The 27,114-nt window shown below is 42.9% G+C and overlaps 2 long non-coding RNA genes across 3 annotated transcripts in view; one reads left to right on the top strand and one right to left on the bottom strand.

Moving 5' to 3' along the window:
• LOC105510036 overlaps positions 1 to 12,684 on the bottom strand; it is a 32,224-nt gene extending 19,540 nt beyond the window's left edge. For both annotated transcript variants that reach the window (XR_001001513.1, XR_001001514.1), the window contains exons 1-2: positions 11,811 to 12,684; positions 10,971 to 11,012 (exon numbers count right to left, since the gene is read on the bottom strand). This is a non-coding gene — a long non-coding RNA (uncharacterized LOC105510036). The remainder of the gene's footprint in view (positions 1 to 10,970; positions 11,013 to 11,810) is intronic.
• LOC105510035 lies at positions 12,085 to 21,027 on the top strand. Its single transcript, XR_001001512.1, has 4 exons — positions 12,085 to 12,484; positions 13,848 to 13,988; positions 14,785 to 15,015; positions 20,620 to 21,027. It is a non-coding gene; the product is annotated as an uncharacterized LOC105510035 (long non-coding RNA).
• Positions 21,028 to 27,114: the final 6,087 nt, after the last annotated feature.

Genomic DNA, 27,114 nt, shown 5'->3' on the forward strand with positions numbered 1-27,114 from the left:
CAGGGCAAGATTTTTCTTGGGTCATTTTTTTTTTTTTTTGGTGTGTGTTTACTTAGGTTCCACGATGACAGAGACCATGCTTGTGTTTTCATCACTATCATCTTCACCTCACTGCCAACCAGCGCATGGCACACAGTAGGTGCTCAAGAAAGGTTTATTGAATAAATGGATGAACAATGACGTCAGCCTACTTTGACCTCTTGAGTTCCTCTGATCTCTGAATGTTTTGGAGAAAGGACCTTTAACAGCATCTCCCATCTCTTCCTGGCCTTGCCGCCCCACCCAGTAAAACCATAACACTTGCTGGTATAGCCTCTTCCTGCAAATAAAAGTATAAAAGGAGTTCAGAATGGACACTCCAAACAAAGGGATTTATGACCTTGGTCTCACGTTCCATTGTGGTGATAAAATTCACTTTTCTATGAAATTACAAATTCCTCCCTTCAACAACACTGCCAGAGGTCCCCAGAACAAAGCAAAACTGGGTATTCAGAATTTTTTAAGTTTAGGAAACGCTGTCTGGAATCTCTTTCTCCCTTCTCTGGTTGCATTCTATTCCTCAGGTTATGTGCTTATGAAATTCATATCTTGCTCTGTGTCCAAAGATGCTTCCAGCTCGCTTGCTTCCCCCGCTCCCCGCAGGCCTGCAGAGAGCACCGCCCCAGTCTGCTATTAAGATCTGCTCAACTGTTTAATTGCACAGCCCGTCCCAGCAGCAACCTCTCCACAGCCTCTCACTTGCCAACCAACTGGCCGCCCACTCACATTCTCTTGCTGGCTTGCTCACTGCCCAAACACACACCCCTCCCCCAGTTCATCTCTTACCCACTAACAGGACGACGATCTGACTTACCTGATTTGCTGACGCACTTTACCCAAAGCCCCACCCACCCCCCTCCACTTTTCCAGAGTTCTACCCACAAGAAAAGAAGGAAAGCAGCGGCCTGGTCTTAAATACAAAAGATTTACTGTCAACACCTTGAAACTTGGAAAGGGTCCATTACATGCCAGCATCAGGCTTTTGGTGGAAAAGTATGGTGGTGGGGACGGTAGGAAGATGCTAAGAAGAAAAGACGAAGGGGAAGAGGAAGATGAAAATCCATCAATCCTTCCTCTGAGTCTAGTTGGCCAGGACAAGGATGACACAGGACTTTTGTGAGAGATTCTGGAAATATTTCAGAGAGATGCCTTGAGAATATCCACATGGCGGTACATAGGGCATAAGATCTGGGTTTCAAGACCTGAGCCTGAGTCCTGGCTTTCCACCTGCTAACCACGTCCCTGCCATCAGGGCAGGCTGATGTTTCCTGGTCAGTACAACAGGGATGCAGAAGTCTATTTCCCAGAGTTGCTGGGAGGATTAAATGAGGTCATGTATGTGAAAGCATCTTGTAAACTGTGAACACTAGACATGGTATACATTAGTTTTTGGTGTTACCCAGTAGGTCATTTCTCTCTCTCAAGCACTTATTGTCTATCATGTGTCCAGGTGTTTATCCAAAAGTAAACACTACCCAATCATGGCATCATGGTTTTTTGTTGTTGTTGTTGTTTTGTTTTGAGATGGAGTCTCGCTCTGTTACCCAAGTTGGAGTGCAGTGGCGCAATCTCTGCTTACTGCAACCTCCACCTCCTGGGTTCAAGCAATTCTCCTGCCCCAGCCTCCCAAGTAGCTGGGACTACAGGCGCATGCCACCACACCCAGCTAATTTTAGTACTTTTAGTAGATGGGGTTTCACCATGTTAGCCAGGATGGTCTCGATCTCCTGACTTTGTGATCCACCTGCTTCGGACTCCCAAAGTGCTGGGATTACAGGCGTGAGCCACCGTGCCCAGCCCCAGTCATGGCTTTTAAGGGGTCAATGCAAGCCAGCGAAGATGGACAAAAAATAGGAATTACAGAACACAGTATGACACATATACAACTGGGTAAGCAGAGGGGGCTGTGGAAGCACCCAAGGGGCACCTAGCCCAGCCCTTAGGAATCAGCACAGGCTGCCTGGAGGAGGTTTCATCTGAACAGTGCTCTGAAGGGACAGTAGCCATTGGCCAGGAAAAGGGAAGGAAGAGCTTCCAGGCAGAGGGCAAGCATGATGGGCTTCGTTTGGCTGCACCGGAGATCAACGAACAACGGTAAGGATGGGGGGAGTCCTGAGAGATAAGACCAGATCATGAAGGGTGTCTTGAGCCCTGTCAAGACATTATGAGGTCAACCAAGCAACAATAACATCACAAGACAACAGGTTTCTTTCTGGGTCCTGACAGTGTACTTAAGTTATAGGGCTTGAACTTACTGGATGGCATTAATGAGCTTCTGTCATGTCTAATAATGAAAAAGGGGGTTCTTTCATGGGCTATGCCACATTTGTTTTTCTGGGTAGTTAGGACAGCTGCTTTGTTAATTGCCTTTTTTGAACATACCCTCCTATACCCATAGCACAACTGCTTGAGTCATGGGGGCGGGGTGTGGTAATCTGCACTACGCATGAGCTGTAGCCAGGTGATCCAGCACAAAGGTGCCCAGCTGTGGGGAATACATGCATTCTTCCCTAACACATTAAAACCACCACCAAAGAAAACTGGCTGAATAAAACTGAGTGGCCCCAAGGATAAAAACACCTCCAACACGAGTCATTCATTTATGAAAAGTGAATAGGATACAAATTAAAAGCTTGGGCACAGGAGCCAGACTGCTGTGACTTGAATCGTGGCTCCTCCATTTCCAACTTCCCCAGCCTCAGTTGTCTATCTGTAAAATGGGTCTCATGGTAGGATCTGTCACACAGGATTGTGTATTAAAAGAGATAATCAAATCAAGTATTTGGCACAGTGCCTGGCACATGGAGTTCTCAATACCTGGTGGTGGTGGTGGTTCTATTTGTTGTTTTTCTATTGTAGCAATGCTGAATCCAGTCTGCTCCCACCTATAATTTACATGATGGAAGAATTAGAGACTTGAACACAGAAATGAATTATCTCTGTTAACCCTAACCCCAGAACACTGAGGCCACAGGAAATACAACCGCAGTGACCTGGACTTCTGCGTTAGTCATGGTCAGTACATATTAGGTCACGGCTAGTCTACACTTTGTCACATGGTGGTGACATTCCAGTTTCATATGAGAGGGCTCTCAGTTAAGTCAGTGCACTACAAATCCACACTGAGAAACACCGTGGTCTATGTAAAACATTGTTCCAGTGCCCCCTTGTTTTTTGTTTTGCTTTGTTTTTTTTTTTAAATCCCAGAGAAAATACCATAGAATATTTCGTTAGACCTTTTTATTCAAGATCCGTCTTAAAAAGTTGAGGCTGTACCTCAAATATCTTTTATTTTCATTACTAACTTGTTACGTGACCCCTACTGCCTGTGAATATATCCAAAGATTTTTCTGTGTTTTAATCTGAACTCACTTTGAAGCTATTTATATGTTTGGCATGGTAACACGATGGAGATAATAAATGCCATGCAGGTCTGACTCCGCTTTGAAAGCAGCTTTCTTAGTGACACCTTCCTCAGGATTCCCTGAGCTAACTTTATGGGATCTGGTAAGTAACTTCATATTCACTCCATAGCGTTTATGATCTCACAATCATTTCCTGCAGATCTAGCCTGGAAGCTAAATTTTAAAACTAGCTGCGGATTTAGAAGATGATTCATAAGCTCTGTGCATACCATGGTTATGACTGGTGGAAGGCAAAGATTCTTACATCAGTCTTCTTTACATTTTAACAGCAAGGAAAATAACAGGTTAGAGGAGTACTTTGTATCTACCCTCCCTTGCTTCTGGCAAATTAATTAAAGCCAAATAAATTGCAACACTTTGATATCTGTGTCTCTGTAACATTAAAGACAGCCCTGGGCTGGGAGAGATGAACGTGGTAGGGCACCTCCGGGCCAGCTTCGCAGTGGAGCAATGGTATTGGAGAGGTGGACAATGTGGGGAGGCATCAGGCAAGCAACAAGCTCTTTTTGCAGCAAGAGGGGAGTGTGGCAGGAGAAAAACTCAGGTTATTTTATTTTTTTCTGAAAACTACTTGCTGAAATAGAAAGCCTCTTCTGAATACTGACGTCACGAGACTATCAATTTAGGTTATATTAACTTTTTTCAGGATAGCTATCCTTAAATTTCAAAGCATTTATTGGCCAGGCTTCTAAAGTGCGATAGCATAATTCACTAGGAAGCAGGGAATTTAGAATCGAGGTGACACCGGACCCACAGAGTGAGTCTCTGGGGTAGAGGCGGGAATACGCTCAGTAAGGCAGCGGGTCAGCCCTAAGGCTGCCCAGGCGTGAGGCCTCCTCTGCAGGGTCTCACGGGTGCCTTCTCCTGCCTTTTCCTGGAGCCATATCTAACGACTTTAAAATGTTAACCCTGGGTCTGTTCTGGTGAACTTCATCAATGTTTGTAACATCCTGGAAATTATTTATTCCGAGAAGCTGGAAATAAAAAAAGATCTTCCCAGATTTCTGAAAATGGGGTGGATCCTGACCTACATTCAGTGTTCTAGATTAAAATCACAGATTTTGGATAGAGAAAAAAAATATTCTCTGCAATCTAATAAAACCAACTTTTTTGTTGTTTTTTTTTTTTGGAGACAGAGTCTTGCTCCATGTCCCAGGCTAGAGTGCAGTAGCACGATCTCGGCTTGCTGCAACCTCTGCCTGTCGAGTTCAACTGATTCTCCTGCCTCCTGCCCCAGTCTCCCAAGTAGCAGGGATTACAGGCATGTGCCATGATGCCCAGCTAGTTTTTTGTATTTTTAGTAGAGATGGGGTCTTGCCATGTTGCCCAGGCTGGACTTGAACTCCTGACCTCAGGTGATCAGACCATCTTGGCCTCCCAAAGTGTTGGGATTACAGGCTTAAGCCATCATGCCTGGCCAAAACCAACATATTTTATGGATAGGAAATTGAGGCTTAGATGGGGGGAAAAAAACATTACACAGATTAAACCACAGCTAATGTCAAGTGGTGACCAAAGGCGAATCTTTTATTGCAGGCTGCGGGTTTTTCCATGTGGCTGGTTGTGTGCTGCACCAAGCAGCAGACACAGTAGGCCAGTTTCCTGTGCAGACCCAGTTGCAATCCCATCTCTAAGCCAGGATGCTATTAGGTCTCAACAACCCATGGGAATTTAGGGTGCTCACGATTTAGGCTGGGAAGAGGTGACTAAGCTCCTTGGTCTAAGGTCTATGCAACTGGCCACTCACTCTGGACCAGGGATATTCGATGCCAGACAGCGGTAGGGCTGGTCTGGGGCGACAAGCCAGATCCTGGGCAAAGCAGCTTTTCTGTTAAGGGTTCCCTGGCAGAGCACAACGATGGCCACTTGGGAATGTGATCTGACAGTGACAGAAGTCTTCTTTCAAAGCCCATTCCTAGGGCCTGCTGTTTTCCCAGCACTGTGTCTCAGGAAGCCCCCTTGCTAGCCATATTCATAAACGACTAAAACATGTTTTGGAAAGTAGTTTTTCTTGGTATTTAGTGTGTTGTTTACTCTCTTACTGTACTAATAATATAAATTGCTGAAGGCTTCCTGGAAATCAAAACTACAAAGTAGAGAAAAATAGGGTTAGAGAATGATAGTCCACTTTGAAATTTGAGAGGTTTAAGAATTATTATGTGAATAGATGGTAAAGTGACAGAATATTAATTATAAAATCTAGCCAGTGTATTTTTCGTAATAAAATGTTGGAAAAAAGTATTATCACATCGTCTGTGGTTACCAATATCCAACAAGTTCATGGGCTCCTACTGCTGGATATAACAGCAAAAAATCTTGAAACATAAATTAAATATGGAAATTAATAGGGAAAGATACATGACTCAATACATGATGGGGGATTTACTCTGTGGAACAAACTCCATTTGGATCTTTGTTCACACCTTAAAAAAAAAAAAAAAAAAAAAAGGGTCTTGCTCTGTTGCCTAGGCTGGAATGCAATAGCATGATCATAGCTACAGCCTCAAACTTCTGGGCTGAAGCGATCCTCCCACCACCTCAGCCTCCCAAGCAGCAGGACTACAAGACACATGCTACCATGCCTGGCTACTTTTTTAATTTTTTGGTAGAGGTGGGGTTTCACTATGTTACCCAGGCTGGTCTTGAACTCCTAGCCTCAAGCAATTTTTCCACCGTAGCCCTGCAAAGCACTAAAGACTACAGTTGTGAGCCACTGGGCCTGGTTACATCTTACATCTAATTTGGTGAGTTATAATGTTAAAAATGAAATTATTATTATTTTTTTAATTAGATGAATATTTTCTAACTTCTGGGTAGGAAGGAATTCCTAAGCCTGAGGTAACAGAAGTTATACAGGAAAAAAATAAAATCATTTACTCCACTACATAAAATATAAAGGTTCTCATGGGAACACATGGACACAGGAAGGAGAACATCACACACCAGGGCCTGTTGGTGGGTCGGGGGCTAGGGGAGGGATAGCATTAGGAGAAATACCTAATGCAGATGACGGGTTGATGGGTGCAGCAAACCACCATGGCACGTGTATACCTATGTAACAAACCTGCACGTTCTGCACATGTATCCCAGAACTTACAGTATTGTAATACTACTACTAATAATAATAAAGGTTCTGTATTTCCAATAAAGTATAAGCAAAATTAAAAGTCAAAGAAGCTGAGAAAAATATTTGCCTCAAATAGCTTACACACACACACACACACACACACACACACACACACACACACACACACACACCCTTATAAATATATCATAGAAACAGTCACACCCTAATAGAAAAGTTGATAATGGACATGAACAGAACATTTACAAAAGAAAACAACAGGCTGATACACACATGAAGAAAGTTCAATGTTATTAGTAGAGATGAAAACATGCCACATGCCTGACATGGAGTGAACATTCATTAAATAGCTTCTGAGTAGATGAACCAAAAAGAATGTAACCTTTTTGTCTAAAGATAAAAAAGAGAGAACACTCAATGCTGATGAAGATATGGAGAGAAGGACATTTCACACATTGCTAAAATGTGTAGAACTTGGTTCAAGCTTTCTAGAAAACAACTTAGCAAGGTATATCAAGAATCTTACACTTAACCTCCTTTTACCCAAGAAATTCACTGTAAGGAATCTCTCCTAAGGATATCATTAAAAATATGCCCAAGATTCATGTATTTAAAAGGTTAATTACTGTAATATAAAAATAGTTTTTAAAAACCGGAAGCAAATTAGACACTCCCAATAGAGAATTAGCACCATTAGAAATACTTCAGAGGCATTTTAAAGCATAGGGAGAACATGCCTGTTTTAAAAGTGGGATTGAAAGTGTCTATACAGGCTGGGCATGGTGTCTTATACCTGTAATCCCAGCACTTTGGGAGGCTGAAGTGGGAGGATCACCTGAGGTCAGGAGTTCGAGACCAGCCTGACCAACAGGGTGAAACCCTGTCTCTACTGAAAATCAAAATTAACTGGTGTGGTGGTGCGTGCCTGTAATCCCAGCTAATTGGGAGGCTGAGGCAGGAGAATCGCTTGAACCCGGGAGGCAGAGGTTGCAGTGAGCCAAGATTGCGCCATTGCACTCCAGCTTGGGCAACAAGAGTGAAACTCCATCTCATAAATACATGAATGACTGAATGAATGAACCTATACAGAATTATGCTGATTCTGCAAATTGTGTGTATGTAGGAAAGTGCTGGAAGGAAACATACAAAACCCTAATAGAGCTTTGAGGATTAGAGGTAATATGTGGAATCTAAAATAGTCAAATACAGTCCATAGAAACCCAGTGGTGGTTGGGGGGGATGGGGAGATGTGGGTCAAAGGGTATAAAGCTGGAATGATGTCAGATGAACACATCTGCAGTACAGCATGAGGACCACAGTGAAGATACTGAATATTTCTAAGTACATTTTAGGTTGGCTTACTCATGCACAAAACGGTAACTGTGAGATGGTACACTCATAGCTTGAGTGTAAGTTATTATTTTGCTATGCACATGTTGTATCAAACCAGCAGGTTGACACCTTAAATATATACAATAAAAAAAGGTTTTATTACAAATGAGTAAGAATAAAATGAAAAACACCATATAAAAAATTAGAAGCGTGATCCCCTGCTTTGGAGACAGGTCTTCACTCAAGTCCTTATCCACGTGGCCCAACTCCCCATTGGCTCTGTGTCTGCCACTGACTCTGTCTGTGTACTGACGTGTCTGAATGCCACCTGTCCCCCTCACACCTGGGCTTCCTCTTGGACTGCATTTTGTGGTGAATGATGCCACTTGATAACACCGGCCACTCTGCCTGCATCACCCTCCCCCGTTTCTCCCCCAAATCCATCACCACGTGTGTCCTGACCAAAGCTTTCCATTTGGTCCCCCTGCCTCAATGGCCTGTCCCCCACCCCCTCAAGTCACTCTCTTCACTGCAGCCCATCTGCCCTTTCTGAAGCGCACATCTGACTTTGTCAGGCTCCTGGGTGGAAATCTTCAGGCTAGCAAGGCGCGGCATTCAGACCTGTTCCAAGCACTGCCGAGTCTGCATCTCCCATCACCCCTTCCCCACACACACAGGTCTGTGCCTCTAGCCAGGCTGTCCCACCTGCCTCCCATCCTGCTAACTCGGCCAAGACTGTCCATTGAGTCAATTGTGACTTTGCCTCCACTGGAAGCTGTGCGGGGTGGAGGTTGAGTGTCACAAGCCCTGCACATGCTGTTTTTATGTTCCCATGGCACTCACCACACACTGTGACTCTGTTTCTGTATCTTTGTCTCCTCTACCAGACTGTGAGCACCTAGCCAAGTAGGCCCTCAGGGTTTGTAGAATGAATGAATAAATGTTTCCACCACCCCAGGAGACTTAATCTGCTTTCATCCTGAAAGAGATATCAAACCAAGATTTTGTAGCTTCCCCCAGTTAGCTGCTGAAGTATTTTATCATCCTCACAAGTGAGACAGTCATCCTTGTGTATTAATCACCCAGCAAATTCATGTATTATATGTTGTCTGTCATGACACTATCGCTGGTTTTATTTGAACTTACTTATTCCTGCTAAGTCTATCACAGGAACGTTACTCATATCACTAAACACAACAATCATCTCAAGTACTGAGCACCAGACAGTGCGGAAGGCCCCAAGAATACAAGGATAAACCAGACTGTTACTACTTAAAGGCCATTAGCAAGAAATCCTCTAGCTCTGTGTGGAATAAAACTCTCAGTTGCCTTATCTTTTCCTGGAAGGGCGTGCAATTTCTGTTGCTTGTGTATCAGCTTTTCACAATTGTCCAAAATCTTTTTTCAAGTGTGACTCAAACAGGACACAGTGATGAATCTGACGAACACCAAGTCTTGTTTTCTTACCCTTCTGTGTCATATTCCTTTTAATATACCCAAGAATCATGACTATTTTTTTCCCACAACAGCCTCACAGCATTGACTTAAGTTTAGCTGATGAGTGATAAAGGCTGCATTTTTTTTTTTTTTTAATGATGTTTCTTTTGTACTCAACCATGCTATTTTAAATCTATCCCTACTACATTTCTTCTGCTAATGTAGAATCATTTTTATGCTTTGTTATAATTGTTACGAATTATACTTCTGGAGTTGAGATGATTTTGAGTCCTACCTAATGTGGTAGCGTGCACAATAGAAAAATGGAAAGAGATTTCCTAGTTTTACATTGTGCAAAAGGCACAGACAAATATACGTATGAAAACTCTGCCCAACTGCTTAACGTTGAGTCTTCAGCCCTCTACCTGAATTCACAACGTACTTTACAAATACTCGTGGCTAAATGTTGAGGGATTCTGGGCTATCAGTTTGGAGGTTCTGGTATTAACCATGCTCTTTATTTATTATTAGTCATGTATTTTCCCCACCCTTTGTCTTTATCTTTGCACCCCCACCTAGCAACCACAGTGACTTCTTTTTGACCTGGATGGCTCGTCTTTTTAAATAACAGTGTTTCCTGGGAAGCTTAAGAACAGCAGAGTCACAGTGAGGTCTTAGTCCAGGGCAGCCTTCTTAACGTGGGATACATGGATGTGCTTCTTTGGGTCTGTAAATGGGCAGGCAAATGTTTGCATACAGGTGTGGGAAAAGGATTCATGGCTTCCATCATAATCTCAAAGGGATCTAGCACCCTGGAAAGGTTAACAACTCTTAATTCCCAGGCATTCGGACACAGCACAGCATAGCACACTGAATAAACAGCCTCAGTATGCCTGACTCAACCTTTTACTAAGCCACCTCCCAAGAGAGCAAGAAATTCTCTAGTAATTATACACCAACCATCTTCTGGAAGGCAACTACGCTCACCACTATACCACCAACACGCCAAACATCCTTTGAATAATTAAGATCATAATTTGAGGGTGTGATTTTGTTGGGGGGGGGGCAGTCCAGCATATGTGACATTATATAGAGGCCATAATCTAACACTTTAAGTATCAAAGCTATCTTTTCTCAGTTTCTACTTTTATCCATGTTTAACACACTTTCGTTGTCCTCTTCTGATACTTTTAGCTGATTTGATAACACTGGTTGAAAACCAAAACATCATGAATCACAAGTTTCTCTACGTATTAACATTTTGTTAGTAGCTCAAAGCACAAGCCTTTCATTAACTGTTGATAATTATATTATTTTTGCCAGGATACACTGGTGCCTTGTATACTTGTGTTTAAATAGCATTACAAATATCATTTTGGTGTACGTATGTCAAAACCAAAACTGGCTTTATGTCAATATGCTGCAAAAATCTATCAGAATGTATCTTGATTCTTAACTTTCATTGTTGTCTGTGGGTTGTCTTGTATAATCATTATCACATCCACAGTATTTTCTGTAGGTAAATATGAAATGTATTATAAACGTACCAGGGGGAAAATGCTCTTTAATAAGCCTTTCCGTAGACAAAGCACCATTTAGGCGTTTAGAAGCAAGAGCTAGTGAAATTGGAAATTGCTGTCACATATACTCACCTGTGAATGGTCGTACAAAGGATCCCAAGTGCAGGACTTGTCCTGGAAGCAGAGGATCGGATTCCACCAGGAAAAGAGGCAAGTAGAAACGCCAAATGCCAGCGCTCCCTTTCCCTAGCTCATCTTATTTGTAGGCACACAGATTTTGGAATCCTCCAGGACTAACAATAAAAACCACACTAGGTTGTTTTCCTAATTCCTGTGAAATGAGTCAGTAGGTCAAACAACTTATCCACTCGAGAGAGAGAACAATTCCTTGAGCTACACTCCCTGTTTCCAGTAACCCTATTCCCTCTCTGTGCCCCTGGATAAAAGTGCTGCCAATAATGCATGGAGAGCCCACCGGGTTCTGAATGAGACACATCGTAGAGATTGCCAGAAAGTTAGCTGCCTTCATGGGATAGTTTCCCTTATGAATAATTAGAAAGAAAAAAGTCCAGTTAAGAGTAATATGAGGATCGAGTTTCTTCATTTAAAGAGTCAGCATAACTTTTTCTCTGTTGAGACCGTTTATCTCTTTCATACAGGAGGACTGAATGATGCTGAAAATAAATATAGAAAAGCGATAACTGTACCTTTAAAAGCCCCTACAAACCACTTCCTTCTGTAAAACACCCTTTCCTCCTCCAAAGGTCTAGTATATTCACAAGATTCACTGATTATTCAATGAATCCATATTCTTAAAAACCCTTCACAGCTGTCTGTGAGTCCTACAGTTCCATGCTCTGTATCATATAAAGCAGAAGGTATTTAAGAGCTTGCTAGCCGTCATTGAAATCCATGACTCAAGACGACCAACACTGGGTTACCAATAATCTTCAGAAGCTACCACCTACTCACCGAGTGTAACATTTCTTGCAGTGAGCGACCTCTGCATAGGAAATCACCAGCTCCTGGCAACGAATCCATACTTCCAAGAACTCACACATTCAGGCAAATATATGGACATACATCTCTAAATATAGATACAGAGAGGTCTGCCGTGACAGTTCGGTAGGAGACTGGAAATACTTTTGCTTTCTGTATCGATAGTACTTTCTTTCCTTTTTAAAGAGAAGGTTTCGTTTTGATCTTGAGAAATTCTGATAAAACCACCAACTGAAAACCTGCCATTATAAAGGAGGGATTTCACAACGTTCATTCCAAAAAACTGTGGCTATTCATTTCTGGAAGTGATTCACTGCAGAAGAATCGCTGCTTGGGGGTGGAGGGAGCATTGATTTTTAGAAGCCAGCCTGCCCTCTGAGAAGTGAGCAGGAACCTCCGAGATGGCAGCCACGTGCCTTCTGACCCCAGCCCTGCTCCCTGAATCACCACCCCTCGAGATGACATGCAGTGACCAATTTCCTCTTAAAACTGCCTTCTGTACAAAAACCCTATGATCCACGCACCCTGTGTCTAATCCTCTGCAATGGGGCCAGTCTGCAGATCCGTCTGGGCGGGCTGCGGTAGCATTCTCCACCTGCCAACACTCAGTTGCTGGTGAGTAACCAGCATACGGACACTCACTTCCTGTGAGTATTTCTGAAAGAGCTTATGATATTTCCTTTAAAAAAAAAAAAATAGTGAGGAGGAAAGCCACTCAGGGAGGAGAAGCAACTTCAACAAGCAAAGCTAAAAGCATGCAACGTGATCACTGTTGACCAGACACGCCTAATTTTAATTTGGTTTCTCAACCCCTGTGTAATTAAGACAGCCCAAAGAGAACAGCATCAAGGGGTGGGGGGGGAAAAAGACATTTCACAAATGCTTAGACCTTCGGTGCGCGTGACCAGAAAAGTAATTTTAAGATTCAAGCGAACCAATCTGAGGCTGGTTGGAGCATTAACCCTTCAAGGAAAGAGAAAGAGTTATTTTTGTTTGTCCCCAAATTTCAAATACGGAATTCATCTTCCTTACCAGGAACTGAGATGCCAAAAATCAGCCTCTAAATACCATCCCCTAGGGTTGTGAGATGGAAAAGCTGTTTCAGATTTGTCCATCACAGGGGCAGAAAAATACCTATTTATGAGACCCAGCCACATTAACAGAACAGCCGACATGGTGTTCACACTCAGGCACCCCTTTGAAAACCAGCCACTAAGGCTCAAATGTGACATTTTGTATTTCTCTAGGCTGTAGCCAAACCTGTTAATTTATATCAGAGAGGAGAGCAGCATTTCTTGAAAACTGGGCAAAATGAGTAAGAAAAATTGCTTTCATCCCACCTTACAGAGTATCAATGGTGACAAAGCTCACTTTCTGAGATCGGTAGGTGTTTTGCTGAAAGAAAGATTTTTCAGAGCCTGTCCTTCAGCTTCAGGCTGTGAATGTGCTTCCAACTTGGGGCCTCCATGTGCTGCACGGTGGGGAGGGGGGCTCTTGAAGGAGGAGGGAGGAAAATATAAACTTCTACTTAATGGGCACTGAAAAATAAAACAAATCACCCAAATTCACACCTGTATTTATCATACAATCCATGGAAGCCCTTAACCTGTAACACGGCAGCACTTTGCCACTTAGACCCCAACTCTTTTAGTTCACATTTTTGGATACTCAAGATAAATATGAAAAAAAATATAAAAACATAATATGTGATGTATAATCTGGAAGGGAATTTTCATTTTTTTTGAGATGGGGTCTCACTCTTGTAGCCCAGGCTGGAGTACAGTGGCGCGATCCTGGCTCGCAGAAGCCTCAGCTTCCTGGGATGTGATACGCTTTTATCATCTTTACCAAACTGATATTTTAACAAGAAGAGTATGGAAAGCATTTGCCTGATACACATAATTGATTGATGGATTTTAGAGGCAGGGTCTGACTTCATTTCATCTCAGCCTCCGGAGTAGCTGAAACTACAGGTAAGTGCCACCATACCCAGCTAATTTTTTTTGGCAGAGATGACGCCTTGCTCTGTTGCCCAGGGTGGTCTGTAACTCCTGGCCTTTAGCGACTCTCCCACCTTGGCCTCCTAGAGCACTGGGGTTACAGGCATGAACCACTGTGCCCAGGCTGCATGATGTAATCTCCAAATTGAGGGTGAGTAAAAGGTAGCACCTATAACTAGAGGTAAATTTTTAATTTAAAACAACTACACTACACAATAGTCATCTCAGCCCTTGCCCATGAAACCTTATGAACCTCCTCAACAGAAAAATAGGAATATTCTGTGATAGGGTCAAAGGAACAGGAACCCTTTACATGGAGAGTACTTTTAAATAGCTACCATTTTTAAAAATCCCATTGATACCAAGCTCAGCAAAAGAAAAAGCAGTGATTACAGGCCTGACCACTACTCAGTGATTAGAATATCCACTCTTCTCTCTTCCTCAGAAGGAAGCCTCCATCTCCCACTATGTCAGGTATACACACAAGTTCCAGCTCTCAGTGTTTCTGTGCAATCTGTTCCTGTTTCAGACGGCTTTCCAGGAGAGTTCCTCTTAAGTTCTGGGTGGCCAATGCAGAGGTTTTAAAAAGAGGAAAAGTCGAGCAAAACAAAAAGATCATGAAATAGAAGTTTGGGGAGTGGGCAGCAAAGAGAACATGAATCTAACAGATGCAGCAGTTGCAAAAAAGCTGCTATCCTTTAGAAACTCCTGTTAATTTGGGGACCTAAAGGGAGCTGTTTCTAAGGCTGGAATTCTCAATAGAGAATGTGATGAAACCATGGAGGCTGTCCAGGTCCTTGCTATGCTGTGGACACCTTTCAAGAGTTACAGAGTCCACCCTCTCCAAACAAAGTAAAACCCCATGACAAATGTCCTTCACATTTAACATTTACTCAGTTCTCTTTTAAACAAAGAATGGAGAGCGCTCTTTCGTGGCACTTTTATAGGCGGGGGGAGAGTGGTCTCATAACCGAAGGCACCAGCCACTGAGAAGTCCTAAGGCTGTGTTTGAGTTCTGGCTCATCTTTTTTGCTAATTTGTTCTTGTGCCTATCACCCAACCTCTCTAAGCCAGTTTCATCGTCAGCGACAACAGCACACTGACAGGCAGGGCCTGCTCAGGCGCTACCACGAGCTGCACATCCGTCCATTTGTTTAATCTTCACAGCAGCCCTGGAGGTAAGTTCTATTTTTATCCTCATCCTACGGATAAGGAAACTGAGGCCCACGGAGCTTAAGGCCACACCCGGGGTTACACAATCAGTAGGTGGTGGAGCCAGGATTCAGAGCCAGGGAGGCTTGACCTTGACTCCACACTCCAGAGCCTGCCCTCAGCATGTCTGCCAGTAACACCCAGGTTGGCTGCACAGCAAGGAAAACGGCATGTAAGAAACGACCTTAAAACCTACCAAGACCGTAAAAACACAAGGTAGATTTTAATCATGTCACATGCAAATATATTCTCTGTAAAAATGTAATGAAGATTCAGGACAACTAAGCAGTGGTAACTCTGCTGATCCTGTGAAAACAGTTTCATATAACTTGCAAGTTACTTAGCTGTACAATGTGCGGTACTGAGTTTTAGGAGTAGACGGGATTCAGAGATCCTGTTTTCTGTCAGGGTGGTTGGGTGAGGCTCCCAGACCCAGAGCTGAAGTCTGAACCTTCATCCTTTCACTCCTAGCCCAGTGATGTGCCACTGTGTCATAGCCACATAGTGGTTACGAATGCATCTGGAACTCTACATTTTAATCTGCCAGGCATCCATCCATTCGCTCACATAATTCACGTGTGTGTAATAGTAACCTTCAGAAATGAATGTCACAATATTTTTCTCATTACAACATCTTCAGGCTTTAAGATGAAAAGGGTGAAGAAAGAAATCTTTTCTAAACCTTTTATTCCCGCTATTCGCTTTTTTATTCAAGGAAAAACAGAGGCTCTATTAAAGTTCTGCTTATGATGAAGTGTAACTGAAGTTCTATCCAATTCTTTCCTCTTCTCTGTAAACTTGTTCACATGCAACAGCCTCTCTGATGTTAACAGGCTGTTCCTCCCAAGTGCCTGCACATCATGGCTACAGGAGTCACTGGAAGGAACTTGCCTCGGTGGCAGTTTGGAGGCTTCCTGGGCTTTAATGATGAAAAATAATTTGGTCATTTAAGACAGAGGCCTGCTCTGTTGCCCAGGCTGGAGTACAGTGGCGTGATCATAGCTCAATGCAGCCTCAAACTCCTCGGCTCAAGTGATCCTCCTGCCCCAGCTTCTTGAGTAGCTAGTACTACAGGTGTGTGTCACCACATCTGGCTATTTTTTTTTTTTTTTAAATAGAGAAGGGGTCTTGCTCTGTTGCCCAGACTGGTCTTGAACTCCTGGGTTTAAGCAATCCTCTCACCTCAGCCCCCCAAAGCACTGGTTCACAGGTTCACAGGTATGAATTACCACGCCTAGCCTAGCTATTTACTCTTAAAGGAAAAAAATAATGTTTTATTTAGTGTTCCAGCCTTTCATGCTATTTACACTAAAGTTTGGCCTTATTATTTTTGCTTAGAATCTTTTAATGGGTTTATGTCGTGTTGGGTCACATCAAAACACTTGAAAATACCTCTTTCTAAAACAAAGACATTCATTGACAAAAAAAAGTTAAGCAAAAAAGGAGACCAGCCAGTTATTTAGTTCCATTTAAGAGAGCAAAGGCGACTGTATGCAAGATTCTGGAAAATTTATGTTCGTTAAATTTATAAGCCAGCACTTTTTTCCCAAAGATTTATTTGGTGTGAAAAGTTACTTCCTGTACTGTAATCATAAAATCAAATGTTATTTACTCCTGTCATAACCATTCACATACTTCCTGCCATAAAAATTTAAACCTGGCTAGAATTTTAAATAAAACATGCAAAAAACTACAAGTTCAGGAAGTGACTGCATGTATTATATACATTAAGTTCATATTCCAATCTAAGAGCTGAATCACCCCTACTTAGGAAAACCAGTATTATGTTTTATCATCTGGGGTGACTAATCCCACAGTGGCCCATGCAATGAACTTTAAGGGTAAAAAGGGCTTTCCCTTTTGCACTAAGCTCAGTCTGTAGTTTTGTGGGGGCTGTCAGGACGCCTTGCAGGTCCGCTGTGTGTAGTGGGCTGAAATATACTGCACATGACCCAGGGTTAACATTGTAAAGATCCAAAGACTGACTTAGGGTAGATGTGCACACTTTAAATGCATGTGCATGTTTTTCTTTGATGCTTGCCTACTTCTAAAAGAAAACAAGCTTCTAAATGCTTAGGCTTCGGCATGTCGGGTGGGAAAATCAGAGCCAGTGTACACATCCAATGATAGAAGAAAGCGTGCGTGAACAGATTTGTTTACAAAACAGGGCCCAGCAAAGTCTGTCTCTCAGTGCCTCGGCAGGATCCATCCAACAAAACAAACACACAAACACACTGATCTAGGGAACTCGCTCTTCCTTCTGATGAAGGTGTAACAGTTTGTGATTATAACTGGGCAATAAGTTACAGCATAATCACGTGACCCAGGCTTGAATTGGAGATATGCCAACAAATCCAGTTTAACACAAGTGCGCGCAGCACACACACACACACACACACACACAGTTATATGTAGTATAGTGGTTTCAGCTCTCCTTCTGTAGCATTGATCTCAAATCTGTATCTTTAACGGTAGCTACCTCTCCTACCTATATCTTTAACATATTTCTATCTGGATAGGGCAGACCCTTTCAGTTCATCATGAAGCAAAAACACCAACACCATTCTATTGATTTTACTTTACTTAACTGTATAGCCATCCTACCAGGGTTGAAAGTTTGGCCTCTGGACTCCCTTCTTCACTGAGCCGAGCTGAGCCATTCTGTCACCAAGTCTAGTCAATACTTATTTTCAATGTCTGCGGGCTCCATCCTCTCCCTCCCATTCCCGTTTCCAGTCACCCAGGATGCACCTTTCTATTCTTGGACAAGTAAAACAGCCTTTGTAATTGGTTCACTTGCCAATGAGCAACTGGGTGGTGAAGAAACAACAGGCAGTAGGAAGGTTGGGTTCTAGGCTTAGCTATGCCAGAACCAAACTATCTGTTGCCAAGAAAGTACATCATATCCTTGGGCCTTAGTATTCTCACCTACGCCATGAAAAAACTGCCTATCAAATGTTATTAGCTGATGCAGAGCATACAGAGTCACCAACTGCTCTTCTAAAATGTAGTAAAATTCATGTCACTGCATTCCTCAAAATCTTTCTGTGACTTTGCAATGTCTAGAGGGTAAAACTTAAGCTCTCTAGCTTCTGGGTTTATATATAAAGAATTAAACAAAATATGTGTAAAAGTCTCATATAAAATGTAAGATACCACACAAAAGCAGTAACAGCCCTAAGGAGGACAGGACTATTTCTTAAGCTCATGCACAGGGTACTACTCAGTGGTTTTATACATATGGGTTCTAATCCTCATGACCATGACGCAAGGTTGGTTTTATTACTCTACATAAAAGATCAAGAATCCTAGGTTCTGTGAAAGCACACCCAAGGTTATAGAACTCAGTGAAGTGTCAGGGGTGGCTTCCAAATCTACATGTGGTTGATTATCAAGCCCACTAAACCATACTGAGTACTTTAAATACAACATAATATTTGGCAGGGGGTGGGGAGTCATTACTTGAGTAATCATTATCTGAATCCCTGTAGTTACCAAGTTGCATAAGGGAAGCAAAGGTCATCATCCTATAAAAATACTGACAAATACAGTGATCGCTTATTATTAGTCCTCATTAACATCAGCATCTATTGTTGCTCACTTTCTTGGTTGAATAATGTCATAGAATAAAATGAAAATCCAATGCAGTTCACTTGTAAGGTGGAATTGCAGCTTTTCACACAGCTGATAAAAATGATACCGGCAAATTGCATGAGTCACATAGGGTCACTGACAAATAAGGATGAAAGATAGTTTCAACAGTTAACAACTGAGGAAGAGAAAGTCCACAGAGGTGATTACAGGAGAGGTAGACTCTTCAAGAGAATGGTTTGTATATCAAAAGATTAAGAGAGGCCTTCGGGCAAATGCGAATGCTTGTACAAAAATCATCCTTTTTATATGATTCTGCTTTAGAAGTCAACATTCAATTTTTCTTCTAAGAAATAACATGCTGTTGCATCATATCCCAAATTTCTATTATATAAAACTAACTAAGCTTCAACCTTTGTTTTAGTTTTCTCAGGACTTAGTCCCAATAATATCTTAAAAAAAAAAAAGTGTTTGTTTTTAAATGTTTGATTCAGTTTTAAGTCAATCCTCTTAAAATAGTAGTAGTGGTCCTGTATCAGTTATCGTCAGATAACAAGTGCCTTTTGAAATGGTAGTAATAGGCAAAAAGAAGAAAATGATTAACTGATATGCAAATAGTAGGCAACAAGAAAGAACTAATTCTTCAGCCCACGATGGAAAGTAATGTCCTAGTTTTTCTCTCATTTCAAGATCTCAGGCTCACCCAGACCAAAGCACTCAGCAAGAAGCCTTGCTCATCACCCCCATGCCCCATTCCCCCCACTGTGTCAATGCCAGTGTGGATATGGCATTTGTATGGTATTAGGCCAGACCCTGGGCATGTCTAACTGTCGAGGCAAAACTAGACTGCAGCCCTGTAGACCCTCAGTCTAAATCCTAACTTTACGTAATTCACTCCATCCATTCTGTCTTTATCTAGACATCTGAAGATCTCCACCTTTTTTTCAGAAGACAAGAGTCAGGGACCTGGAAGAATTCTGTCCTGTAATAACCCGCTTTTCAAAGGCACCCCTGTATCACGATCCTTCCTGACATATACCAGTGTATATATCAAATGGTTTTGGTTCCTGCAAATATTCTTCCATCAAAGGTTCAGAGAAGGGCTATTTTGAGAAAGATTTAATGGGATTTGTAACATTAAACCTCAAATGCATATTGAGTTAACTAAGACAACTCTGGAACACAAAGTGTGGTTGTTATACCTTGCTTTTTCTGGTGACTATAATCAAATCCAAGAATCTAATAAAATAGTCCCCCATGCCAGAAAGAAACCCAAGAAGGTATGTCCTCAGAAAATTTAGTCTGAAGTTGGTCAATTCTAAGGCAGTCACTCTAAGTGATCACAATTTTATTTGTGAGCTTTTGGCTTTGCAGGATTGATGTTTGCTACGGAGATCTTGGTTGCTCCTAAAGAGAGTTCTGCGACACTGTGAAATAGCTCCTTTTCTCTGAAAAGCACAAAGTGTTACTCTTCATTAAGAAAATAATGGAGTTGGGATCCACGCATTACACTTGTGAGTCTTTCTCATGTGTGTGCAAAACATACGCACATTCAGTAAGGCACCGTGGAGGATTCATATATTCACATACACAAGAACCTTTCTGGAATTCAGAAATCTGAAATTGGGGAATGGCGTGAGCCGAAGTGAGATTGGGAAGGAAGAGGTGGCAGTTCAGCAGTTTTGAACTTCTGCCTGTGATTCCAAATCCTTTTTTTAAAAAAGGATTTTGTAGCACTGACCCCAAAGGCAGCACAAAGACATTGGTGAAGTGTGTATTAATCGAAGCCATTGAGGATGTTAGTTTCTCCTTTAAGACTCTGACCAGAAGCTGAATATGCCAGCGGCAAATGCAGGCAGTGCTGCTGTTCCCTTCACAGTCCTCACAGGCAGTGAAGCCTCTGCTTGAGACGCACAGGGCGGAATGCTTGTTTTGGAGAGCATTCAGCAGATAGCATTTGGTTTCCTCCATTTAACCAGGTCACCCAGGCATGGAATGCACAGCTCTGCCAGACAGAAAGCGCTTTGGATGCCTGAGAAACAACAGCTTGTCCGGGCCACTGATGCGGAGAGAGGCCACGGTTTCCTTTTTCTCTGCTCTGAATGGCAGCCTTGACGTCACAACAGCTAGGAACCACTGGAGGGACAAATAACAAGGCGCAAGCCAGAAGCGCCCTGCTCTGTCGCAGGGACAGGGCCATTTTCATCCAGTTCTGATGTCTTCTGTGGTCGCTGCGAGTCGGCGGGAGCAGAGACAAATGACTGGAGCTTTAGGCGTAAAGGCGGTGTCTCTAGGCTGATCAAACAGCCCTTGCCCAGTGCTAATTGCCTTCACGGAACCTGGATAAACTATAGTTCCCGAATTAAACTTGTTTCTGATGAACTAGACTTCCCAGGGAATGGGTGTAGTGATTTTGCTGATGGTTCAGACATCGGCACTTTCCCTGAAGGGCTCAACTTCCTGTGTTTAAAAGCAGACCTTTTCTAACAGGGGCTGGCGCATAAGCATCCCGGGAAATACAAGAAGCTCATGAAAGCAGGCAGTCTTTGCAAGAGACCTGACTTATTTTCTAGGAGAAAAACATCCTTTTAGGGATTTTATAATTTAAGTTTAAGCAATTAAACATGTGCATTAGTACCCAACTGCAGGTGTTTGCACAAATGAGTGAAAAACGCTCAGAGGCTGCCAGTCTTAACTCACCATTATCTAAAATGAATTGTCTGTGTAAGTCATCAAAGCAGTTTGAAAAGCATGATCTTTCATGTTTCAACCTCACATCAAAATTATAAATTATATTTAGCTATGTGAGTGTCAGATCATTTGTTTCCATTATCAATGTGATGTTGGGCAATTTGCAGACAGGATCTGAAAGCATCATCCACGACTTTCATGGAACAGAAAAGAGCTTTCTGTTGCCACAGATTTGCCCTAAGTTCAGTTCTCTGCCTTTGGAGCACTGACAGCTGTCACCAAACCCAAACCCCAGTCTGAACTCCTAGTGCTCAAGGTACTTTGGGAAAGTTAATTCTGGAAAACCATAGGCTGGAGGGGTTGTCTTGTGTGTGTGTGTGTGTGTGTGTGTGTGTGTGTGTGTGTGTGTGTATGCACATGTGTTGGCAGTGTGTGGACTGAGCACAACATATAGAGAGGCAGTGTTCTCAGGACTTCTGTGCTCCTATTTGGAAAAGTTCAGAAGAAACAACAGCTCTGAGACACTCAGCCCCTTTTATCAGCTCTTTCTTCGCTTAATTGAATAAGCAGTTCCCCCCCAAAGCACTCTTTCCCTGAGGTCATAGTATCAGTCTTGTTTCATGAGAATAATCTGCTATGAAGATTTACTCATATTAAAAAACAAAAGAGGGTTAAAAATCTGATCCAAAATGTCACTTATGACACCTACAAAAGAATCCACCCTTCTGCCTCCAGGCTGTCCTGACAACCCATGTCCTCAACAGGGATCTGCTGTCTGTTCTGGAATCTGGTTTTTGGACTCAAATGATCTTACCTGGGTAGCTAACAAAGTCTTGTGTCTTGTTCCTGCTGTTAAAAAATCCAAGTATGTTCAGGCATTAAACAATGGAGAAGATAAAGCAAAAATAATTTTTTAACTACATCTTTTTCAAGTGGTGGTTGTGCTCAAGAGGTGAAATTTATTGTAGCCCTACCCCTGTTTTTATAAGAGCTTTTTGTAGTATAAGAACTATAATTAAGTTTCCTCTGAACTGTTTTATTAAACTTAAGTTTTCAAGAAGAGAATGATAAAATTTCTTAAACTATTATGTTTCCAAAGGAAGGACAATTTATTTTTATTGTTCTAGCATAAGGAAAGAGAATGAGAGGGAAAGTGTTTTTCAACCTGTATCCTGATTAGAATTTTTTAATGTTCACATTCCTGATTATAAACTGCAGTAAACAATCAGTCATTCATTAACAAGCAACTATTGAAAAGGCGATATTTAAAAGAGAAAAAATAAAACATGTGATTAAAACTCTACACACGTCTTCACTTCAAGGCAAATGCAGTGGCCATCTGGGTATTTAGAAGGTGCCAAATATCATTGGGATCTAGATTTAATTCATGTTATAAAGAAAGCACTGTATTTAATTTGTTCACAAAAGACCTAGAACCTCGTGGAAATGATGGTGATGAAGTGAACTTTTAAATTAAAATGAGGTCTTTATTTTACAATTTTTAAAATATGTGATCAATCACAAACATGAGCAAGCTTTCAATGCTCCAGTGTTCTACTCTGAATGAGAAAAGTTAGAAAGATCATTTTCAGCTTTCATAAAGTTTTGCTTTAATTTTCTCCTCTATTTGGAAATCTTTAAAAATTAGTCAGTTTAAAAGTCCTGGCTGCTTTTAGTCAGAAGGGCCTAAGAAGAGACAAGACTTGTTCCCCGGGTATCCAAAGACAGATCCAGAGAATTTAAAGCCTGGACTGAAGGCATTCGTTGCTTGCTTTACTGGTGAGGACTGGGAAGACCTGACTTCCACAGTCGTCTTTCCAAGTGGCAAGAAACAGGACATGCATTGTGCCAAGCAGCTTCCAGCACCCATGCAGCACCCTTCCAGCACCTACGCAGCAGTATCCATGTTCTGAAGTGAAGCCTGAACTCGCCACCTCGCCACCGAGGGCTCCCCAGCAGGGCAGGGATGGGACCTTTCCTGGTATCACATGCTCGCTCGCCTCCCGAGTCCTGCATGAACAGCAGACTGGATCCCTGTTTTCAGTCTGAGAACACTCATGAGATTTTTCCAAGAATTTTCTTCAGGAACAGATGCTATTGTGAATACCACATAAACGAGCTCTCCCTTTTCCAATTCCTCTTTAGAAAATGGGAGAGAATCAGCTTATCTTGCTCTAACTTAACTTGTAAAAAATAATATATATTTTTTAAAAGTTTCAGTTTATCACACTCAACCACAGTTATCTTTCAATCCTACAATGCACACATGAAAAACTAGTTTCTGCCACTTTTGCTTGTTAGGATCTATCCATCCTTTCTATGAAAAAACTCCATAATGCTAACTAACCTCCCAGAGTGCCTCTGTACTAGATAGCTTCACAAAACTACAACCTTTATATTTACAAAGCTACTTCTAATAGGTAACAACAGAAGCACTGTCATGAACCCTAGTTTCTGAATAGGTACACAGGATTAACACATGCCAGGCTTTAGTTAGACTCTCATGGTGTTTGTCCCTTTACGTCACGGCACATCATACCCTGCAGCTGCCTTTGTGTGCTTATTTGCTGCCAGATTCCTCTGCTAGTGTGTAAGTGCCATGAAGGCAGGATTCATGCCTATGCTCTTCTTGTGTAAAAACTGCTAATGCTGGGGCTGGGTGTGGGGGCTCACGCCTGTAATCCCAGCACTTTGGGAGGCTGAGGTGGGCGGATCACCTGAGGCCAGGAGTTCGAGACCAGCCTGGCCAACATGGCGAAACCTGGTCTCTACTAAAAATACAAAAATTAGCCGGGTGTGGTGGCAGGTGCCTGTAATCCCAGCTACTCGGGAGGCTGAGGCAGGAGAATGGCTTGAACCCCGAGGTGGAGGTTGCAGTGAGCTGAGATTATGCTATTGCACTCCAGCCTGGGACAGAGCAAGATTTGGTCTCAAAGAAAAAAAAAAAGTAATAAAAATTTAAAAATAACTGCTATTGCCAGAAAGAGGGAGAGGAAGGAGAACGAAAGGAAGAAAAAAATAAGGTAGAAGGGAGAGGAAAGTGAGAGGAACGTGCCAGAAAACACAGAAGAAAAAGGAAGGGAGGAGGGAAAGAAAAGAAAGGCAGAGACAGCCACTGCACTGGTTGTAGTGAATAGGAGTGCCTTTGCAGTTTCATCTTTCATTCATACAGTTCAAGGTTCCTTATAGCCATGAGTTCATCAAATCTCATAATAACTCTGAGTGACCTTTTAACATTAAACTAAAATGTTTACTTACGGCAGAGATTACGAATGAAATGACTAGTTTCTGGATCTTCCATGTTTTTATCTGTACATCACCCATGACAGCAGGTAGTTCTATGACGGACCTCTCAGGTGATCTGTGTGTTCATACAGGTCTACGTTTCTGTAAGTCAACAGTTTAAGAATCATGAAAGGCCAGGCGTAGCAGCTCATGCCTGTAAGCCTAGCACTTTGGGAGGCCAAGGCAGACGGATGGCTTGAGGCCAGGAGTTCAAGACCAGCCTGACCAACATGGTGAAAGCTTGTCTCTACAAAAAATACAAAAAGTAGCTGGGTGTGGTGACCCATGCCTGTGATCTCAGCTATTTGGAAGACTGAAGCACGAGAATGACTTGAACCTAGGAGGTGGAGACTGCAGTGAGCCGAGATCGTGCCACTGCACTGCAGCCTGGGTGACAGAGTAAGACCCTGTCTCAAAAAAAAAAAAATGTGATAAATGCCCAGCATTTCCTTCATTTTTATTCACTCAACATGTCTTATAACCACAAAGTCCAGATTTGAACTTTGGATATACTCATGGAAAGGAGAACCAGTTCTCAAGCAACTCTTCTCATTTTTACCACCCACATAAACATGTAGCTTCTGGTAAAACAATACTTCTCATTTTACAAGTTCATTAATCAATAATGAGCAGGCTCAGTGGGGGCACAGGACAACCTGAGCCTGACAGCGAGGAAGGCGGATTTTGTCACTGAGGGAGGGTTCTCATGAAACTCTGGATCTCCCAGCTAGTTGGGCGGCACTAACAAGGGCTGCCTAGAGAGCATGCGAGGCCTCTCCAATCATGCCACAAACCCCACAATGTCAGGACGAGGGCACCGGTGTTGACAGAGGCCTTGGATTTCATCAAAGAGGTGACATCACGTTGCCTAGGTCTCCACTTCCCTGCTCTTTCCCCAGCAAAACCAACCGCACTTTACATTCCCCATCATTATTAATCCTCCAAACGAGCAACGTGTGCACATAGGAACAAGGAACCTGAGGCGAAGCGGGCCGAACTGGCTTGCCGAAGCTCACAGAGTGCAGGGCCATCGGCACTGGGAGGCAGCCCTGGGTCCTAGAGGCCTCATGCACGGCCTGCCTTGCCGTCGAGAAAGTCCCAGACACCGACACAGGCTGCAGGATACGGCACCAAAGTCACTTGCTGCAGCGCAGAGAAAGTGTGAACAAAGAACCCTCTTTTTTTTTTTTTTGAGATGGAGTGTCACTGTGTTGCCCAGGCTGGAGTACAGTGGCATCATCTCAGCTCACTGCAACCTCTATCTCCCAGGTTTAAGTGATTCTCCTGCCTCAGCCTCCCAAGTAGCTGGGATTACAGGCACCCACCACCACACCCGGCTTTTTGAGACAGAGTGTCGCTCTGTCGCCCAGGCTGAAGTGCAGTGGCACCATCTCGGCTCACTGCAAGCTCCGCCTCCTGGGTTCACGCCATTCTCCTGCCTCAGCTTCCCGAGTAGCTGGGACTACAGGTGCCCGCCACCACGCCTGGCTAATTTTTTGTATTTTTAGTAGAGAAGGAGTTTCACCGTGTTAGCCAGGATGGTCTCAATCTCCTGATCTTGTGATCCGCCAGCCTCAGCCTCCTAAGATGCTGGGATTACAGGCATGAGTAATTTTTGTATTTTTAGTAGATGGAGTTTTGCCATGTTGGCCAGGCTGGTCTCAAACTCCTGACCTTGGGTGATCTGCCCGCCTTGGCCTCCCAAAGTGCTGGGATTATAGGCATGAGCCACTGCGCCTCGTCCAAAGAACTTTTCTAAGGGGAAGAAAAGTCCCAGCAGAGCATTCTAGTTTTGAAGCATCTCACCTAGGAACACTTACTGACAGCAAATTTAACCTGCTGAGTGCAGCCCTCATTTGGTCCATTTTTCTTGCCACAACTGCCTACTGCCCTTCTGTCAAGACAGACAGACATAAACTACTACCATCTGTGGCTGCCCTGGGAACTGTGAGAACTCATGGGAATAATGCATCCCCTTGTGACTCTTCATATCGTGCACCTCCTGTGACAACCCTCCCTTCTGATAATTACACTCACACCCAGTTCTCACCTGAACACACAGAATCCAGCCTTGGAGATGCAGCTTTCGTCTTGCTGAAACCTTCCAGTTACATTTCTCCATCAATTTTTCAAATGGTATTATTAGCTGAGGGACTAAAATCTGCCTGGCGCTCTTCTGATGACAAAGGTAACCCATCCCTCCCCCTGTGTTCTCCATCCTCAAGTTGTTTCTAATTCAGATTTTCTTCTCCCACCTCCTGAATGCCTACATCTTCTTCCTGACTGACACGGCTTTAGGAAGCACAGCACATTCACAAACATCTGAAGCCAACTGCAAAGCACCTGTCACTCAGCGAGAAAAGCAGAGAGGTGCCAATTCAGATGGCTGAGCTAATTCCCCTGGGTCCTGACCTGTATCACCACAGTGTTGCATAAATGGAACCTTCTCCGTCACACCTCCTGGTGGCAGTCGGCTGTGACCTGCTGAATCCAGGACA

The sequence above is a fragment of the Colobus angolensis genome, unplaced genomic scaffold, assembly GCF_000951035.1.
Source record: "Colobus angolensis palliatus isolate OR3802 unplaced genomic scaffold, Cang.pa_1.0 Scaffold182, whole genome shotgun sequence".
Taxonomy (NCBI): domain Eukaryota; kingdom Metazoa; phylum Chordata; class Mammalia; order Primates; family Cercopithecidae; genus Colobus; species Colobus angolensis.